The sequence below is a fragment of the Megalopta genalis genome, chromosome 6 (genome assembly GCF_051020955.1).
Source record: "Megalopta genalis isolate 19385.01 chromosome 6, iyMegGena1_principal, whole genome shotgun sequence".
In the NCBI taxonomy this organism is placed as follows: Eukaryota; Metazoa; Arthropoda; class Insecta; order Hymenoptera; family Halictidae; genus Megalopta; species Megalopta genalis.
In genome coordinates, this window is record NC_135018.1 from 13,021,615 (window position 1) to 13,038,190 (window position 16,576).

The following is a 16,576-nucleotide window of genomic DNA, read 5'->3' on the forward strand; positions in this document are numbered from 1 at the left end:
TTAACATCTCGCTGAGATTCTACAGTTACCGATGATAATTTCATCAGCGGCGGCAGCGGCGTTGTCGGTAATTATGCGTAATAATGATGCCATTAATACAAATAATTATCGGGCATCTGCCGCAGAACAAGAAAATACATGAAAATTTGAGCGAAGCAGACGTATCTCGCTTTATCGGTAATAATTCGACGGCTCGTCGTAAATAACACCATTTTGTAAATAATAATTAGCATTACATAATCCGCATCTTTATATATTAAGGATTTTTATATTTATTATTATTTATTTATTTTATTTTTATATTTCAGTTATTTATTTTATTTATATATTAAGGATTATAGCTATTGTTGTTAATTTCTGCTTGCCTCATTTAGGTGCACTCGCAAAGCTCACCTGACTTTACTATATTTTAAACTGAAAGTTTCAAATATAAAAATATTTTCAAGGTATACATCCCTACTCTTTCTTATGTGACGAAAGAACTATATAAACACAAATTCATGTTGAATTCCCTATCATGAGTCTTCCAAACGGATATCTCGATTAAATAATCACTCAATTTAATATTTTTACAGAAAGAAATATACAGGGTGTTCCACAATTATTTTAACAGCAGAAAATGAGGGGTAGCTGAGGTCATTTGAATTAACTTTTTCCTTTGCGAAAATGCAATCCGCGGCTTTGTTTACCAGTTATTAACGAAAAACGAGTGAGTGAGTGAGTGAGTGAGTGAGTGAGTGAGTGAGTGAGTGAGTGAGCGAGTGAGCGAGTGAGCGAGCGAGCGAGATTCAAACTTGTGTAATTATTCTGTCCCTTTAGCCTGTCTAACTGATCGTCGATACGTGATAATGGATACCTATCTTTCATGGTAGCTTTGTTAACGCAAACGATGAAGTACTATCCTCGACAATATTGGCTGTTTTTAATTCGTCGATTAGATCCTTGTATTGCTGGCTGTCATAGTACGATAAATGATTGGGTTTGTAGACTACAGGTTTATCTGAAACAAGTTCGATGGGCATAGTGGTTCGATTCGTTTTGTCTACAGTAATATATTTCTTCAAATTTAGTTTGTCAGAAAAATGTCATAAAAACCGCTGTATGTACTTGGATTCGGCATATTATCTCGTCTAGCGAATCAGATAAACTATATGATTAATACGGATCCAGCAAGTTATGAGTTTTACCAACACGTAATCATATAAGAAGCGTGTGAGTGTCGGTTTCGATCGCAAACCACTGACTGTCCGCGGTCGGGAGAACGGGTCCATGCGATTGTGCATCGGTTAGCACAATTGTCGAAGCGACTGTCAGGAGAAACCAGGGCCTTTTCGTTTACCGATTACGATTGAAACGAAGTCGTTAAAACAAAACCTTGTCGATCGAACCCGTTACTCGAACATAAATATTTCATGCATCTTTAGTTCCCGTTCAGTTTGTTCGCTACCGTGTCACGCCAATTAATCTCACCCATGCCATATTTTTCCCTGTCCTTCCTCACTATCATCGATCCCATTCGTCACGCTTTCTCAAATTGACATTTTGTTTACATTATGGACAACACAATCTTTTATGTCTCCACATTCTAAACATTTGTCTTCTAAATCTTTTTAACTTTGATTCTGTTCGACAATAACTAATTGTTTAGTGCATAGCAAATATAAAATATACGGATTAATGCGTAGCATTCCCCTGGTGAATCTGTTGTTTATTTATAAAAAATGAGACGAAATTAGCTTTTCTGTTCAAGGAAGCTATCATTTTTTTATTTTGTCAGTAACTTCCACTTTTTATTGTCAATGTTTGGAATCCAAAAATAATAATCATTAGCAACAGCGGTTCCTAGTTGTCAGCGCATGTGCATGCATGCGTGCTGTGTGTCAGTGCCGAATCGCTACTTGTTGCAAACACGTCATCGTTTTCGGAAAACTTCGAGTGTGTGATTTGCCCCGCAGCGCCGAAAGCGGCGAAATTAAAGCTGCTCGCGGGAGGCCAAGGTGAGTTATAGTGTTCTGATTTCTCTAGCAGCAAGCTGAGAGATTTTTTCGTTTTTCATTTCGCGAGTAGAATCGCACATTATTTGACTGGGCAAATAGACGATAACCCCGCGTGTCCAGGCGAATACCGAGTTCCAAAACCTACGTAGCTTTTGGTCTTTGTTCGCACGAGGCCCTTCGTGGCCCTAAGATCGAGAAATAACTCTTGATACGGTCTTCGTATTCGGTCCGCAAGGCTGTCCGAACGATCGAACACGAGAGGCCATGTCAGTAACGTAATCCGCTCCGAAACACGGGAACGAGAACATTTCTAAATTCACCTGTTGTACGCGCATTGACGCGACGCAATATATTTGCCCTCTCACTCGCACTCGTTTCGCTCGCGGTCATCTTGCACGAGACTTCTCTTCGGCCGGCAGTTTCGGCAAACGATAATCAAATTGTTCCACGCGGTCTTCTCGATTCTGTGCGTACCGTGTCGGATTCGCTCAGTTTTCTATCTCACTCGCGCAAGCGGTGAGACTTTTCAGTCGGCGTTCCGGCATTTCTTTGTGTTTGTGTACCTCGTGGCAATTTGCGTTCTCTGTTCGTTACACGTACGTGCTTCGTCTTGCTCGCTCTAGCAGCGAGAAATACTCGATCGATCGACGGATTTCGACAGTTGTATTGTGATTTTTGTTTGCTCATTGCAAGGCACATTTCGGTCGGCGCATTCCGATAAACATTTGTGAGCTCCTTTTGGTTGGCGTATTCCGGTAATCGGCTCAATTTTCCTGTTTCGATCGACAAACCCTTTTTTTTTGTTCGTTCACTCCTTTCAGTGAACATTGGTCGACAATTGTTCTTGTTTTCGTTCGCTCATCAGAGCGAGTCATATTCGGTCGGTATTTCCGACAATCTTTTACTCTTCTGGTTTAACGCATCTACTGCTAGGTAATCAGCGACGTTTCTAGGTTTGGATCATGTTATAGTATAAGTTGGTTTTCTTCAAGTAGTGTAAAGTGTTTTCTATGTGGTCCTCTGATGTTAGGGCTGTCTCTTCCTTTATTGCATAGGAAACAATGAGGGGCTCTCCTGTCTTTTTAATCAAATATTCGTTTGTCAGTTTGGTATGTCCAGTCCGAAGTCGCGGTATTATAATTTTATCCTTCCTGGTCATGATAGTACATATTTGGTATTGGTTGGTAGAAGTCTTGGATTACGTCGTGTATTTTTGTCCTATTAGTGGTAGACCATCTTTTGTTCCATTCTTGTCTGCAGGTGGTTTTGATTGTTGATACAAGATATGCCATGGGAAATCTCTTTTTTGTTCCATCGTTTTCAGTCGATCTCCGTCGCCGTGTTCGTTTGTCCGTACGTTTGTCCGGCAGGGTTTGTGTTCGTTCGTCCGTCCTTGTCCGCGAGCGAGCGAGAGCGAGCGATAATGACATTCTCGTTATTCTGTACGAATCAAATTCAGAAAATTGTAAGACTTGGCGATCTCTGCTACGTTTATGAATAAACGAAAGGGCATTTACCCAATCTTGTTATACTGCTCAACCACGTACTAATCCATAATTTAAAACCCACCCTTTTCCTTCGGTTAGGTTTAGAACCTTTCTGCTCCGCTCATCGTGCGGATCCAAATCGAATGGGTCGATCCTAACAATAATTAATTATAATAGGTGCTGTAATAACATACAGAGATAATAGTTAATATTTATAAACAGAATTGAAGAATCAATTTTAATTTTCCAGTGTTTAGTTCATGCACGATAAAAAATATTTTTTAAGTAAATGTCCTTAGATTTGACATAAGCTATTGCGATAACAAAAATATAATATCCCAGAGGCGCATACATATCATAATAAAGGTAAGAGAAGAATGCAAGAAATAAGATATACTGTAATGTCTCTCTTCTCGGCGTAACTTGAGTATGCAAATCCCGACGCCGAGATATTGTTACGGCCCTGTAATTTATTGATTTTCTTGCGACCCTTTAATTTATCGATTTTCTCACTATGCTAAAAAGTTCGATTGTGTTGGTGAACACGTGTGCTGCAGCACGTGCCGCGGCTCCTTTGACTCGAATTCCCGGAAGGCAACTCATAATGCAATGACATAAACTTTTTTAATTTTAATATTTTAACACTGATCTTTTTTAAACATATTGCTGATAGTTTTCTGATTAAAATGGGACCAAACACGATATAGTTTGGACAGATATTTCTACTGACAAAATCAAAAACGATAGACGTTGCGCGTAATTTACTGCCAAGATGCACGTGGTGTGCGGTGGAAAAGAGTTTAGGCAAAGTTGTTGACTTTACTGATGCTGTAACAAATAATGTAAAAGAAAATTAATTTGTAAATAATTCGTATTCAAATTGGCTAAATGTCGTGTTCTTTCTCGATGTTCGACATCTTAAAATTCCAGGCTTGATGGAAAATGTACAGAAAACAGTTCCTTTACAGCCTCCACGCGTAGGCTCGTCCTCAAAATGATGTTGCTTCTTCCGTCCCAGCAAATTTCTAACATGGAACACTTCATTCTCGGCCGTCTTCTTTTCCTTCTGTCTCCTATCCGTGTAAAGCTTCCTACTCCGGGTGTCTAACGTAAGCTCGAATAGCGTAACTTTGGTGATATTTTCTTTTGAAAAACATATGTACATACCTTCTTTGACCTTGCCTTTAATATTTCATATGTTAAAAATCGGTTGTTGTAATGTTTTTTTCGCAAATAAAATGAGTTATTTATTACGTATAACGAATAAGAATGGTCTAAAGCATGTCGTGTTTGGTATCATTTCGATTGGAAAAATGTGACCAATATATTAAAAAAGTTTTCATGTATAAAAAATTAGAAATAAAAAAGTTAAGTCATCGTTTTTATTCTATCATTACAATGTTGTACATCGGCTGTCTCCGATCCTGACCGCTGCCTTACATACATAGTATATAACATAGTTCCGCTCGACTCGAGTTTCGTTCTATCTCTCTCTCTCTCTCTCTCACGAGGTGTCGGCAACAATAAAGGCGAGCCGCGAGGCTCGAGAAATCAATTCCTGCGTATTACTCTCGACACTTTAGAATTCGGTTCTGGCGACAGATAGGGAGACATTACTGTATTGCGCCTTCATACGAGGACTCAATGGGGAGACCGAGACACACCATGACTACCCGTAAGAATTTAACACAGAATCTGCAGAATCTTTTAAATTGGTCTTGGTTGAATGATATACTATTTTCCACGAACGCGAGCACAATGAAGAAATTCGCTCGATCGTCTGAAAGTGAAATGCTTGAACAGATTTGCGGAATGTTAACTTGAATGGAAAATTCTCGATACAAATCGTGGTAGCTTGGTGTCAACGGATTCGTCGTATTAACACATATTCGTCCGCATGACGAAAATTCGTCATTTCGCAAACAATAGCCGCATGACGAAAATTCGTCATTTGTATATTATAGAAAATAATTGATTCTTGTTCTTTTAATTCTCATTAAACCCAACAAAGCGTACACCAAAATTCGATCCACCTGGTAGAGTAAATTATGATTTACATAAACATAAATGCGTTAAAGTAGTGACTGCAGGAAAATTACCGGACGAATATGTGTTAAGATGCAATAGGGGTACTGTAACGTACGGAAAAATTCCTGACGTATTTTCCTTTCTCCTTGCTGGGAGCGTACGTTGAATGGATTCGCTCCATTGTGAGTCATGTACCTTCGAATGGATACGCTGACGAACTTTCTAGAACTGCGGTGCTTATGGACACCCCAATTACCGTTTTTCAAGGAAATTTTGATATGTAAAGGAACCAAACGAGATTAAAATCGGGCTTAGTTTCAAGTCAGCTACTGATGAAGGAAAGCTAGCGCGATTGAATCTGATTCTCTTTTAAGCATTTCAACCGAGTACATAGATTGTTACGCGATCTAGAATCCGCGACACACACACACACACACACACACACACACACGCGCGCGCGCGCGCGCACACACACACAATTGTATTAGACTAAAAGCTTGTTATCAAATTCAATTATCTCATTTCCTGATTCGAAGCAGTACATAGTAATATATATAACCTCTACCGCTCGAGGGGTATCTTCATTTCTTTTCTTTGTAAAAGAAATGAATTAAGTCATCCGCATAGAATTAAGTCATAAACGGCGAATGGCTAACAGATATACACCACATTTTCAACTTTCTTCCCGTCACGTCAAAAATCCGGAAGTATTCTTTTACAAGGCATTGTTAGTATTCTACCTACTCCACTCCCACTCTGTCTAACTTTTCACAATCACCAACGTTTTTTTCAGACAACCAATAGCCAATAATTCAAATTCACTCAAATTCACTAAATCATCATCACTGCAAATCATCAATCACTGATCATCATCACTGAAAATCATCAACACGTGCCGGGGTGCATTGTTCTCCTGTGATAACCCTTATCATGTCTGGCCAATCCGGTTTCAGATCTGTTGTGTTTGATTGAATGGAAGGACTAGCAGGATTAATAAGTAACGATCAGGAATCCAATAAAATATCAATGCAATGGAAAAAAATGCAAACGCGTAAGCTTGTCGAATATCCGTCGAATGGAGGCATCAGTCTTCCAAATGTCGAGTGGTGTACTAAGGTCGGAGGGTGGCACTTTGAGCAACACTACCGATAATATTAATCGGCCCTTTCCAGAGCCACCAATTTTTAACGGAGGATTAAACGATTCAATAGAAAACATCCTACCCCTTCATAGGATACCTCACGATTTAGGATCTTCGGTGTATGACAGCCACGGCGACGGCACGGCGCCATATTAAATAAACAAGATATGTAGGGACGTACACTACGGCCGACCCGCTGTCACCAACGGTACCCTGCGCTCTTAGAACATAATTAACGGCCGTTCGAGGAAAATGGTATCGGGTGTCATTTTCTCGGACGCCTGAACGACGAACGACAAAGGTCCCACGGTCGAGGCCTCGATTTTTTGGCAGTGAAACGTCGACTCCCGAACGAACGTGTCGAATAAACGATTATCCGTGAACAAGTCTCAGTCATCCCTCGTAATATCCACAAGTGTATCGGATTATCAGTGATTAATTAAGTGATCAGTGTTTGGTGACAGTGCAGTGTAAGTGAACTTCGTAAATAACCATAGCAGAGGTTCCTCCGACAGTATCCCTCGAATATTGCAGTCATCGACCTGGGATCAGCTGTACGTTGTACGAGGTTAGTGCGTACGAGTCAGCAAATGCATGCTCAACTAAATGGGTGAGTTTCTTATTGATAATATTTTTCTTATTTCTCTAATAAACGAATCCTTTACGTCCCTTAATGCGATTATTTATTATTAAATCAGCTTTGCGAATCATACGTTGAATTCTGTTCGGACACGGAATTATTTATTATTTATTATTTTAATTAAATATCATTTACGAACTTTGTTAATCCTCACTGTACACCTTGCATAAAAATTTCATATGGTACACACAAGAGGTCATGCACACCAGAAAATTAAAACGGCTGTCACGGTTAAACTACATATTATTTCGGGTCCGAAAAATTAGTAAATATTCTTCAGACGTTCTAAAGTAGAGGTGAACAGCGTTTTTCTTAAAATTATCACTGTAACGTAGTAAAATAAAATTCGGATGTTCACGCACCGTGACTTTTTCATTGTTTTTAACGCAGCACGGAGCCCCCTATCTTCTATCGCGCTCCACGGCTGAAGCACGTGGCGCTCGATCGATCGATCGACCACGTTCTAATTCGCGCCATCGCCTCGATTGTATAACTCGTAAACGAAGCTGCGGATTGCATTTTCGCAAAGGAAAAAGTTACTTTAATAACCTCAGCTACCCCTCATTTTCGGCTGTTAAAATAATTGTGGAACACCCTGTATAACTCGTAAACGAAGCCGCGGATTGCATTTTCGCAAAGGAAAAAGTTATTTTAATGACCTCAGCTACCCCTCATTTTCGGCTGTTAAAATAATTGTGGAACACCCATAGAGGCAATCTGTCCTCCGAATACAATACATTCCGAACCTATAACAAAATTTTAAAAATGTCATTGTCTAGTAGACTAGCCGCGTTATCATCTAAAAAAAATTCAAGTCACTTAGTCTAGTTTTAAAAAAGTCATTGCATTTTAAAAGGTGTGTGCACAATTTTGTGAATAAATAAAAGTCTTATTCTTTTCCGAATAAATGAAATTATTCGTTATTTGCGAATAACGAAGACAAATTTTATTCTTATTCAAATAAACTTTTTTCGAATAAATGAAGTTATTTGTGATTCATTATGAATGATACGATATAATTAAAATTAGGAAAAACAGTACAGATTCAGCGTAGACCTTTAGAAACAGAAAATGAATATTCGATACCACAAGTTTTTAAAATTGATTCTGTAGAATAATGCTCGGAATACTCGGGCACGCAATACGAGTTTACGAGATAATGCGAGAGCGAGATAATGCGGCAGTAGGCAGGAGGTGGAGCCTCATATTTCGTGCCCGAGTAATCCGACCACTACCATAGAAGAAAATCTTCATTGCCAACATATACACACACGCGCGCGCGCACACATAAACACCAGGAGATATTTAAATTAATGAGAACATTAATTGGTGGTCGAAAGAGGAAATGGAATTCATCGATTGAGAACGTTACATTGAATGTAAAAGACTCGATGTTGCTGATACAAAGTTACAATTAGAGTTATTTCTTAAGCCAAACCATCAATCATTTTATTACGAGGATATTGATACACCCTTATTTGATAATAATCCCCAGAAAACATCTTTAAAATTTTATTTATTGATTATTTTTTTATACAGGCACCTCCTAACTCAAAACACTTTCCCATGCGGTGTCATCATCTTTCTAACCCGTTTTTATAAAAAGTTGGAAATCTCTGTAAAACGGTGCGTTTCACTTCAGATATTGATTTTTCACTTTGGAAATAAGAGAAAGTCCGACGGGGCTAAGTCGAGACTATACGGTGCATGTGGAAACAATTCCCGCCCAAATACCCTAAAAACAGCTCTTGAAATGGTCGACGAATGTGCTGGGGCATTGGCATGGTTATGTCAAGGTTATATACGCTCAATTTAGGGAATAACTCTAAGTATAGGTAGAAGTACCCAAGTATGTAATAACAGGTGTAGTAAATGTGAAGTCATACACGAGGAAGGTATTACTTAGTGAGAAGTACAATATGATAATTATTTATGGTTGCATGTAATGAAAATGCTGTATGAGCTAAAATTACGTATGGAACTAAATATCCCGATTGAAATCAGCTATCGTATTCTATTAAGGGAGCTGGAAAGTAATGTCCCTTTTTTACATTAAATTCAAACATCAATTTTTAACTAGTTTTTATTTTCAATCAATGATGTAATTACCCTTGTTATCAACAACCTTTTGCTATCTAGTAATCAAATTTTCTATGCCAAATCGATAGAAATCACTTGATTTTTGAGAAAAATATCTGGAAATGGCATTTTGGACGTCATCTAAATTTTCAAATTTGTTACTACTTATGATATGTTGCAGCGATCGGAATAAATGGAAATATGATGGCGCAATATCCGGCAAATATGGTGAGTGAGGCAATACCTCCCACCTTAATTCATTAATTTTATCCATGGCTCGTTGCTGAGGCAATAAGTTGCATGTAGTGGATCGGTTAGATTTTTTTTCTTCGGACAGATTATGCGGGACCCAAACATTTGCTCTGCTTACTTTACCAATCTGCTGCAAATGTTCTTGTATGATCGACCAAGATTGGTTAAGAGTGTTTGACAGGTTCTCAATTGTCTGACACGGATTTGCTTCCACTTCCACCATTCACATGTCATTGTCTAAAGTTGTTGATCTTCCTGACCGATACGAGTTGGAAAGATCAAAATTACCGGATTTGAACTTAGAAAACCATCTTTGGCATTTTCGAACGTCTAATGCACTTGAATAAATATCGCAAATGTTTTTGGTAGCAACTGTCACGTTGCTACCTTTGTGAAACACAAAACTCATACAATGCCGGATATGTACCTCTTCTGGTATTTGGCTGGCCATTTCACCATAAATAGCAAAAAAATTTAAGATTTAATTATTTATGAGAAAACAAGTTACTCTAACCTTAAAATGTCTTTGGCACGACTTAGAAGTACACAATGAGCTGATAAAAGACAAACGAATATTGACATGCACAGAAACGCGACATTACTTTCCGGTCCTCCTAATATTTTTTTGAGACTAAGTAAAATGCTCAATGAGACCAGCAGCTTTATCGTACACACACGCATACAACCTAAAATCACGAATGATGAAGAACATTGTATGTACTTCTATCCTAGCAGCCGTTGCCCATAATTCATACATTAGCACAAGACAAATTGCACCTAGTGCAGGTAGTATTCGAAGTAGTGTAACAGGTATTTTGCATACTAAATCGTTTTATCCGTATCACTCATTAGTGTATCAGGCATTACATGAACGAGACTTTGAAAAACGTGTACAATTTTGTGAATGCACGAAGCTTTGACAGAAGGTCGGGACGGACTCGAGCCGCGTTCGAGGTATTGAACAAGTCACGAAGCGTGAACTTTCCGGATTTTTTTTTACTACGTAAAAGTGATCTTTTTAAGAAAAACGCTGTTCACCTCTACTTTAGAACGTCTGAAGAATATTTACTAATTTTTCGGACCCGAAATAATATGTAGTTTAACCGTGACAGCCGTTTTAATTTTCTGGTGTGCATGACCTCTTGTGTACCATATGAAATTTTTATGCAAGGTGTACAGTGAGGATTAACAAAGTTCGTAAATGATATTTTAATTTAAATAATTCCGTGTCCGAACAGAATTCAACGTATGATTCGCAAAGCTGACTTAATAATAAATAATCGCATTAAGGGACGTAAAGGATTCGTTTATTAGAGAAATAAGAAAAATATTATCAATAAGAAACTCACCCATTTAGTTGAGGATGCATTTGCTGACTCGTACGCACTAACCTCGTACAACGAACAGCTGATCCCTGGTCGATGACCGCAACATTCCGAAATTTCTCGTAATGTTTTGCACTTATTATACAGATTTATAATAATTTTTCTTTCACTTTCAGTCGTTTCCTTTCCTTTTCGTCCGATTTTAGGACTATTAACGTTACGTATATTAAATATAGGACACTACCTGTTCGGGCAAGGTTTCTAGATATACTAATGATATTTATGTTGACATTAAACGGTTTACCAGATAATTATCATGTATACTATAACGGAAAGCGTCATGGTACAGGAACTGTACAAATACTTATTACGCGTATATTCGTCTATATTTAAAAGATTTGTTAATAGTTTCATAAAAGATATAAATAAACAATTTCTTTTTTATGACATTTGTTTCGGAGATTTCAAAGAATATGTACACATCTTTTGTATTAACACGTTTTTGTAATAAACAAAGTTCTATGTTTTCGTTGAAATTGATTGCTGTACGAATACTTTCTACACCCACTGTATGTTTCCACTCGAGGATCGATATGTACACACGTCTGTACTCTTCGACGGTTCGCACGCGATTCCCTTTTTGGTGTAAGGGGCTAATCGGCTCACATAAATTCGCTGGCCTTTGTTGGATCTGCACTGACTATTGTAGGTTTCCCTAATAAATTACATCTATATTAATAATTATTTTAGTATAAGTGTGCGGAAATTAATCACAACATGATGTGATAATGTAAGCAGTATGCGTGTGTAAGCACGCGTATGTGAGCATATACAGTGACGAGCGTACATATAAATAAGGAAACTTGAAAAACAGTATAGCCTTTTTTAAAACTGGACTAAATGACATGAATTTCTTTTTAGATGATAGAGGGACCAGTCTACTAGACAATGACCGAAATGCTTTTCTTTAATTTTGCTATTACTTCGAATGACAAAAAAAAATAGAAAACTTATGTTTTTTAACTTTTTTATCTGAACTTATAACGAAAATTAAAAAAATGCAATTTGTAGATCTCGGTAACTTATATCCATGCTAAAATTTTCATTGAAATCGATTGACCTTGACATTGTGAACAATTAAAGATCACGAAAATCGTATGTATTTCCCAGTGGCTGTAGCTTCATTACGCGACTCTAAGCAACAAAATTTTTTATTTGACATACTCTTATTAAACAATTACGTAATTATTTATTGACTTGTTCAAAACTCCGTTTTTAATTTTTTGTAAATATTAAATTGTTAAAAATTGAGATTTTTTATTTAAGTATTTTTTAATTAGAATTTTCATACATACATATGTACATATATGCCCGATTATTTAGATATATTAATTGAAGGGATGTATAGAACATAAGCATGATTTTAAATATCAGTAGTTTATAAATAATGTTAATCAATTTCCTCACATCCTACATAACATCTTATAATAAGCTTTAGGCAATAAACATTTCGTTTCGATATAGGAGGTACTATTTCTTGGAACGAAAATATTAAGAAAAATAAAAAAGAATTGAAAGAAAAATAAAAAAGATTATTCATCCTCTCCGGATTTAAAACCAGGCCTAATGCATACGAACACTAATCCGTTGCTCCTATACTAGACTATTATACATATAGTAATTATACTGAACAGAATTGAATTTAAGCAGTGATGAATCTTAAATTGCAAATATCTAACAAATTATTGAGTAGTGGCGCCTATAATCATATATCTTCACCAACAAAGGAACTAAATCTACCATCCTGCGAAATTTGAACTAAATCGGTGACCTAAGGCATTGCAGTCTCCTTGTAAGTTACGCGCTGAACAGGAGACGTGATTCGGTGAAGCGAGCGACCGATTCCTCTTGACCTTCGCATCGATTAGCATGTGGGTAGTGTTTCATCTTCTCGTTTCCCAGTGGGAGTAGTTTCGGGAGTGGGGATTACGAGCGCGCATGTTAGGCGAAGCGAATGGAATACCCGTCTTGCCCTACGGTAAGGGTGGACTTCTTCAATGCAAGCCACAGTACTAATTGGAAGAAACAGGTTAAACTACTGCAACGAACATATGGATTGGACGAGAATATGATGAAGCTCGTGATTCACCAACGCCAGCATAGAACGCTATTAAAGTAGTTTTGAACGAAATCCAGTAATGTGGTCCTTTCGGTAGCCGAAATTTTTGAGGAGTTTTGAGATCGTCTATTCGACGAACGACCGATCAAATTGGCTCGCAGAAGACGATTCGAAGCACGAGTTGGGAAATAAACGATTCCTCTGTTGATTATTTCTACGACAAACTGTCTTACGCTGAAAATACGTGTGTGAATCAAAAGGAACTGATCGATTTGTTTATTGGTGGCGCGCTTGAACAAGAAACGAGAAACCAGGCAAGAATGCAATGCTTCTCAACACCCGACGTTATGCTGAAAGCATTTTCATAGCTCATCTTGCAGGATATTAGGCAGGAGCGGCAAAGGTAAGATCTGAAAAGATTTATATATATCGCGAGTCAAATACCTTGAAGGGGTACGACAATGAACATTCTGGAATCGAACCACATAGGAACACCCACACTACCATTTCCCAAAGAAAATCTGAGTATATAAAGGGCCCAAACGCGATTAGAAGTGGGCTAGTTTCGAGTCAATCGTCGACGAAGAAACTCTAATGAGATCGAATTTAATTCTCTTTCGAGCAAAATAATCGAGTAGATAATAGATACCAGATTAAAAACCCCCGCCGATTCAGTGCGATAAACTGAGAGCGCGATAGAGTCCGCGAAACACTTATTCACATACATTTGTAGTAAAATCAAAACACTTGTAATATACTAGCTTTTACCAGTTTATTTTGGTTACAAAACTCAATTATTTCCATTTCCTACTTCGAAGATAGTTGGTACAAACCCACGGAGATATGTCTTTACCGCTCGGGATATATCTTCAATTTTTTTTTGCAAAACAGTTACGAGGCAGCCTAGCTCTAATTTCCCCAAATCCTATCCTGATCTCTAGGTAGCCACCCGTGCCGGAATAAGCATTGGCTGGTCTACGAATCTCCCTTATAAAAATCCCAGTCGCATTCAACCTCCGGCCACACAAAGAAGCCTGGCCCTCAGCTCGTAACATATATATATATTTACAGGTTCCTCAGATCATTTGAAGCAACTTTTTCCTTTACAAAAATTTTCTCCGAGGCACCGTTAACGAGTTATTAACGACAAACAGTGACCAATAAGAATCGAGTACGGCTGACGCGAGGAGGCCCAGCCAACCAGCGCACAAAGCCCAGTTCCGCCCATTGGCTCGGTCGCCTCGCGCCAGCTGAGCACGCCTCTCATTGGTCACTGTTTTTCGTTAATAACTCGTTAACGGTGCCTCGGAGAAAAATTTTGCAAAGAAAAAAGTTAGTTCAAATGACCTGAGGAAACCGCCACTTCCGGATTGCGAGACATTTTTGGGACACCCTGTATATTTAAGTAAATATACATTGAAGGGAAAAAATCCTTTACGGTATATTAAAGTATAGAATATATAAATGTCAAAATACAAAAACTTCCCATTTAGTAAAAAACGTTGCCTATATAATACAACAAATATAAAAAGCATCGAATTTGTATACCATGTAAGTATTTGAACGCCTTATAAAATTAAGTTGAAAAGTTATAAAAATAAATTTTTCTTAAATTTTTATTACTACTTTGATACCTCTATTGTTTAACAATATATTTTAAGAAGTTTGACATTTAACAAATTATTATTTATTATTATTATTTATGATTGATATCGTTTTATATCCCCGTGTTGCGAGCCGAGGGCCAGGCAGCTATGCGTGGCCGGAGGTTGGATGCGATTTGGATTTTTTATAAGGGAAATTGTGTGGACCAGCCGGTGCTTCTTTCAGCACGTGGTGACCACCCGGTAATCAGGATAGGATGCATGGACCAGCCGATGCTTCTTTCAGCATGGGTGGCCACCTAGTAATCAGAATAAGATTTGTGGAAATTGATATTTGGATGCCTCGTAACTTTCACAAGAAAAAATGAAGATATACCTCGAGCAGTAAAGGTATATCTTCGTGGGTTTGTACCAACTACTGCCTCGAATTAGGAAATGAAATGATTGAATTTTGCAAGTAAAGTAAATTAGTAAAAGATAGCATATTACAAATTTTTGGTTATGACACAATTATATATGTACGAGTGTTTCGCGGATTCTATATCGCGGTCCCAGTTTGTCGCACTGGGTAGGCGGGGGCTTGTAACCTGGTAACGAGTACCTACTCGGTTATTCTGCTCGAAAGAGAATAAAACTTAATCTTGCTAACGTTTCTTCGTCGATGGTAGACTCGAAACTAGTCTGCTTTCTGGTCGTGTTTGGGCCCTTTATATACCCAACTTTTCTTAAGAAATGGTAGTGGGTGTGTTCCTATGTGGTCCAATTCGTACCCCTTTGAAGGTACTTGACTCGCAATATACAAACGAACTCCCGGCTGGCTGGCGCCAGCCTGGCTTATGCTTTCAGGAAGGAGTATAAAAAATACATCGGAATAAGTATGACCTAAAACATATCGTGTTTAGTATTATTTTAATTGAAAAAATGTGGCCTATATATTAATAAAAATATCATGTATAAAAGATTTTTTGGATTCCTAAACAAATTCGAATACATTATTTGGAAAACATTTTGAAACTGTTTCTAAACATTTGACAAAAATCTGAAATTATGTGCTAACTATCATTGAATTTATTAATGACATCGAGGTTTTTTCTTAATTACAATGTACGATGATAATTTTCAAAGTATATGATGAAAAAGAAGTAGTCTCACTTCAACAACAACAGTCACTTCAAGTGTAAAAATGGAGGGAGAACTTCAATTTTTTAAGTGGATGTCGCTTAGAAGCACTATCCATCGCTTCGCTGACCATCGCATCGGAGGGGGAGGGATGGGTGAGAGGGTGAGCGAGAGCGATGGCGAGGGCGACGGCTAGAGCGAGGGCGAGAGGGAGAGGGTGAGGAAGGGCGAGAGGGAGAGCGAGAGGTAGAGCGAGGGCGAGAAAAATTTTGAAAAATCCTTCGAGATTTGTTTATATTTCGCGCGTCATTCCGCGCGAATATATTATATATTATATTAGTTGTATTCGCATAAACAAATAACATTTTACTTGCGAATGAATTGTTAAATTATTTGCGAGTAACTGACTGGCCAACTCTGATTATAATATGATTCCTTTGCTGTTATTCGCATACAAACATTCTGATTAAACCGATAAACAACTCAGCCGTACAAATGTCGACTAATTTCAAAGACTGAGCTTCGAGGAGTAAATTCTTTCAACCTTCTCCTTTCAACTCTTTAGACAGAGTTAGAATCATTCGGATTGTGCTTCGAGTAAATATTTATCTAAGATAATTATCCAAATGAATTCCGTTTACTCGAATATTTTATTCGAATAATTAATTCTTCGTTATAAATTATTTTATCAATTGAATCGAATATTAATATGGAAGAAATAAATCGACAAATTATGAAAAAACACTTTATATTCTATCATTTTTATTCAAATAAATTATATTCCG

At 37.7% G+C, this 16,576-nt stretch overlaps 1 pseudogene; it reads right to left on the reverse strand.

Moving 5' to 3' along the window:
- Positions 1–9,624: 9,624 nt before the first annotated feature.
- On the reverse strand, positions 9,625–10,381 carry LOC143259654 (uncharacterized; annotated as a pseudogene).
- Positions 10,382–16,576: the final 6,195 nt, after the last annotated feature.